Raw genomic sequence first — 5,783 nt, 5'->3', positions numbered from 1 at the left:
AATAAAAAAGGCAAATCAGAAAACAATGCAGCCTGTTTGTGTGTTGTAAACTGGGAGAACAGCTGCTACTCCTGGGCTAAATGGGAAGCCTTTCCACGAGAGCCATAAAAAGCAGAGTTACTCCTTTCAGTTGCTGCATCATCTCRCAAAGAATGGCTTCTGCCAGCCTTGCTGCCTTTTCTCTAAATAAAACTGGGTACAATGGTGGGGAACAACACACAGGACACAACTCTGTCCCTCAGGGCTCAACTGTGCATTTGGGGACCCTGAGACATATCTGAGAAGGAGAAAAATTGTTTCCTAACAATGCCCAGCATGCAGGGGAACCCTAGCACACATTGTSCCCTCTGAATCGTGGCACCGGCTCCAAACACACCCAGCACCATCCCCCCTGGAGATCACAGCACCGAGAGATGCTGTGTTTGGTGTGTGTTCAGATCATTTTGGAGTAATATCTCCATCTCAGATCGAAACAAACCCCCCTGAGTCATTGGTGCACTCGGGATGAGATGATGCTAAGGAGGTATCAMCCTTTCCCAAATGGGTTCTCATTTCTTCCTCCAGGGTCACTGCTCCAAGCAGAAGCGTGTGCCAAGGCTTCATCAAAGCTAAAAGCTGCTCTAAACCTACTCCTGGGCAGCCTGGGCAGCTGAGCCTGCACGCTCCCCACCGTCCCCAAACACACAGAGGCTTTGTTTAAGCATTACTCAGCTAATATTTCTTTTTCCATGACTTACAAAAGGTGCACTAATCACTGTGGGAGAGCAGGAGAGGCCAGCAAGGATTGCCACTCCTTGTGCTGCCCCAGCTCCAAYCCCTGACCCTCAAATGTGACAGTGTACCTATCCCACCTGTCGAGCTGCGCAYCCACCTCTGTGCCAGGGTCGGGCTGAAATCCCAGAAAGCCCTCCCCATTAGTTAGCAGTGTCTGTTTGTCTCTCCCTGGCTCTTGCTGGGTTTATTTACCTCACTGACAGGTCTTTTGGGGACTTGCAGTGTCAGGCCAAGACCCCCTTTGAAACTTTACACAGATGGGAGCACACAAAGAGCTGAGGAGCAAGAGGACATAAATAAATGGGAGATGTCTGCTCATGGCTGAGAATAACCCTGTTTGATGGGAGAAAACTTTCGTCCTATTTTCTGTTTTATCAGTGGAACAGCACTTGACAAGACCACTGCTCRGCTTTTCTTTTCTTGTCATTCAGAGGGAAACATTTCTGCCTTAACAGAGATGATGTTTCCTTGCAGACAGAACAGGAGCCCGCACCCGAGCTGCAGCAGAGACAGCTCATCAAAGCCCCAACAAAGCTGCTGTTGTGCTGGAAGGCAGCAAAGCAAACAGCCTGTGCCTGTTATCGTTCCGGCTTCACATGTGCAGCGCTGTGACCACCATTAAAAACAGCACRGGCTGGATCCTGACTGCCTGCTCTGACTCCATCCCTGTTCCACCAACAGCCCCSATATTTTCCATAAAGCTGCCAGGGCAAACAGTCACTGTGAAAATACAGCTCATGTGTTGCCTTGAAAGGCCAGTTTTTAATAATGACACAGACACAGTTAAGGGGATAAAAAGGGTTTTACCTCGGTATTTGGGATCCCAGGTGCACAACTTGATGGCAGAATGCACTCCCGTGTACAGCACGGGTACAAGTTTTATAGGTTTCAGGAATTAGCATATCTATCTAGGATTCCCCAATAAGAAACTTAACAAATGCAGTAATGTCCCCCTATTTTAATGAATCCCCCCAGATGAGCCCAGAGCCCAGTTTACACAAGATGTTCTGGAGAAGGCTTCACCCAAGGCTGAGCTCGGGTTTAAGACAGCACAGGGCACACTGAGCCCTTCCTGAGGATGTTTGGTCTCTCTGCCCAGCAGAACTCCTAAACTMAGCTGGAATATCAGGCTTCAGGAATTACAAACATGTGGGCTAAGGGGTACAGGCGGATGCATAGAGGGTACAGAAAGCGTAAAAAGGAAAAGCAAAAATCATCAGGCATCACATGAAGTTGTGGTGTGGCACGACCTGGCCTCGCACAGAGCCTTAACCTCCTCRAGGATCCGTSGGCACTCAGGGATTGCATCACCAGTTCCCAATATCAGCTCATGAAGGAGGCAAAAAACAATATCTGCTACCCTAAATCAYGCCTTATAAACAAGCATCATTTAGGAAAATGGGGGCTCAGGAGGCAGTCAAAATCTGGGACTTTGCTGGTGAGCTGGGAGCTCCCTTTCCCTGTTCCCCAAGGCACAGAGGGCTCAGGCAGAAGGGAACAGAGGAGCTCCCTCTCCCCCACCCCAAGGACTCCCCACCCTGGGGAGCAGCACTGGGAACACAGGGGACTGCAAGGAGGGATTRGGTGAATTTGTGGGTGGTGGGCACGAAAAGATCTTGGAAGCAGGAGATAAAAACTGAATTTCAGATGAAACTGAGTTGCAGAAATGGTTTCCTGTCTCCTGAAACATTTTAATTGAGTCCTGGATACCTTCAACAATGGCTGTCCCCCGGAGAGTGGGATACTGTGTAAAAGCATCTCCTGGCTGTGTACACAATGTTTCAGTGGGGAACAGGAACAGAGGGCAACATCCCACCTGACCTGGGACATTCTCAAAAGGTGWTATTTGTATGTTACTGAAATAAACACCTTTTTCCCCATCTAAAACTTTCACCAACACCAGCATATGCAAGCAATACACTTTACTTTCGACAATTCTGCTCTTCCAGCTTTTCTTTCTTTCTTTATTATTTTTTTAAGGGTTTTCTCCTCAACGCACCCATTTTCCCAGGGGAGAGGGCAGGAGCAGCAGGGCCCCGGTTTTGGGAGAAAGGCAGGATCTGGCAGCAGGCTGGGGATTGTTTTTTCCATGGCTCCCTCTAGCGTGTACAACCCAAAATGGGACTGAACACAGACACTGAATTCCGTGCACTCCATGCAACCTAAAATAGATTTGATACAGCAGGAACTTAAAATGTTTTTCCAGGTAAGATGTTTGCTCTAGTAGAAATTCTGCCACTTTTGCACAGAGAAACAGCTAAAGGGGCTGCAGGAGCAGCTGGCTGCATTTTGCGTGCTCACAGAGTCTGATTTCCTGTGTTTCTGAACCAAAAATTAAAAGGTCAGAAAGACTCTTCTGTAATAGCAGCTCTGGCCTATTTTTCACCTATTGCTTTTTAATTTTTTCATATCTTCCTCAGGGACTGATCTACCTATTAGAATAACAGGGTTATTTTCTGAGGCTAATCTAAGAAAATAAATTAAAAAGCCTAAACCTTTCATTAGATCTCAGAGAGACAGAATTTCTCGGTCAAGGAGAGCTGAGACACTCAGGAATAAATGTCCAGCAAATAGCATTTATTAATTATGCATATTCATACTCACAGCCATGGACACAGGCAGCCTTCACCAGCAGGCTCGCAGGAGGCTGCCTGCAAACTGATGTGTTAAGTAAAYAGCTCCTTTATTGCTCTAAGTAGTCACGTAGTGAAGGAGCTCAAATTTCCAAGTAGCTGTGGAGCAAAATAATAGAAAAGCTATTAAAGTCCAGAGAAAGATTGCATTATATTGCCCAAATTAAAGCCTAAATTGGTACGGATGTAAACATTAGGGTTCCTACTTTCTTCCACCTCTGCATACCAAGCAGAACTTGGCCAGCACATAGAAATCCTTTCAATAAATGCCTCTTTTTCCCCTGGAGCTCAGACGAGGCCGGGGAGGGGAGAGCTGCCTTGAGGGCAGAGATCCTAGCCCTGGAGGAGGGCAGAAATCAGGCTGGGCTGTGATGCCCAGGGGTCTGTGCTCCTTGGCAGGTGGGAAGATTCAGTGCTGAGCCCTGTGATCAGCAGCAAAACCTTCCTCCACAACAGCCTGTGGCAAGGAGCAGCCTTGGCTTTGGGGGCCTGACAATGGGCTCTTCTGTGAGGTCCCACAAGGTCACCCTTGAGGTGTGCTCAGTGTGTCCCCTCCCATCCCAACTGCATCTTCCCTTCTGCCCTTGATGCTGAGCCCTCCCTCGAGGAGCCAGGCGGAGCAGCAGCCAAAGAAAAAGAAACCAATTACACCCCAACACTTTGGTCWAGCAAATCCAAGGTGCATCCTGCTTAATTAGCAGCCCTGACAATTAATCAAAACCATTTTCCAGGAGCAGAGCTACAGAGCTGCACATGAGTACAGGGGATGCACCCAAACCCMCCACAAGGTCTGTGAGGAAGATGAGCAGTGCCAGGGTCAGGTGAGGACCCCAGCCTCTATCGTGAGCTGCTGCACACAAACAATGTATGAAATGATCAACAGGTCACAGAGCAGGAGAGTTCTGCTTTGCAGCTGACTGCTCAAAGGCAGCTTTGTCACACTGTCACCCTCAGGGCAGCCTCCCTTCCCATCCCARAGCAAAGCACTGCACCTCTCCATGCCTGGGTTTCCCTTCCAGGGCAGACTGAAGGGCTGCACAGAAGGGCCCCTGCCCAGCACCCTACAGGGGACAGAGAGCTGCAGCTATGGCACCATCCCCACAGGCACAGGGGACAGCACCACTGCCCCAGACACGGTGCTGCCAGTTGAGATATTTCTGTACGGGTCAGAATGAACTGACCCATGAATATTCAGGACTTGCACAGCAGCAAGACCTTTCCTAAGAGCACGTCACAAGTGTTAAGGGTGGCTGAGATTATTAGATTCTCTCCACCAGGCCCCTGCTTGGTGGGCTCCCTCCAAATTCAGCTGCTTGCATTTGCACAGAGGGCAACTTGGTCTGGCAAAAGCATCTGTCAAAGAGCAGCAGCCAGCCTTCATGTGGAGACAGCAGCAACTGGAGAATCCCCTGCTCCCCTCAGTGGCTTGTTCCAGCAGTTAATCACCCCCTCTCAGAAATTTGTGCATGAACCAGTAACACAAAATTAATGATTTCTTTCATCTCCTGCCTTGGCAGCCTGCTTGAGCTGCTTGTTCTACTGACAGCAATGATTCAGTAATCTGAAAAACATTGTACTTCGTTTACAGTATTAACAGCTGAGTGTACAGATACAGAGATTGTATTTACTCTCGTGGAAAGGCTGTTGTGCAGCCTGCAGAAGGTGAAGGATGACTCACCTTTACATCTTAATTTCCAGCTTTGCCTCCTTAACATTTGGTTTGGCCTTCACTTTTGTGCAGATGTGACAGAAAAGCAGCCAGGTCAAAGGGGTGAGGATTTAGGGTACAGGTTGCCAGATTCAGCAAAGAAGAAAGAGGCAGAGGATGGGGACTCCTTTTTCACTCCCCCTTTTTCACAGCTCATGGTTTGTGCCTTACAAACCTCCAGCCCAGGCACTGGTGTCTTATCCACCACCCAGATGTCTTGGGAGGAAAAACTCTGCTGGCAGAGTGTGTTCTGTGAGTCCCATCCTGCTCAGGTACTGAGCACCACAGGCGAAAAAATGGAGTCGGACATTTCAGTTCTGATCTTCTTCTTCTTCCCATCCAAAATCTGACCTGCCACTCCCAGAAAATCAATGCAGCCAAACCAGATAACGCCGCCCCTCTGCCCTTCCACGGGAGAGAGAGAGATCAGCCATGACAAATGCAGAAGGCCACAAAAAGTGCACTGCCTTAAAGAGCCATCAGAGTAATTCTAAAATCRATGTGATGTTTGACAAAGAGCCAGCACGACTCCTTCCAGACTGGCAGCGACATCCCGAAAGGCCCTGGAAGGGAGTTAGAATTCTGCAGGCAGCACTTTGCACGCACTGACGCCGATGCAGCATTTTCTCAGCAAGGCCATAAAAAGGAAATAATACAAAAAAAAAAAA

The sequence above is a fragment of the Malurus melanocephalus genome, unplaced genomic scaffold, assembly GCF_030028575.1.
Source record: "Malurus melanocephalus ecotype Western Australia unplaced genomic scaffold, MMel_1.1 scaffold_603, whole genome shotgun sequence".
NCBI classification, from domain to species: Eukaryota; Metazoa; Chordata; class Aves; order Passeriformes; family Maluridae; genus Malurus; species Malurus melanocephalus.
The sequence above is the reverse complement of the archived record's forward strand: the minus strand, read 5'-3'. Positions refer to the sequence as shown.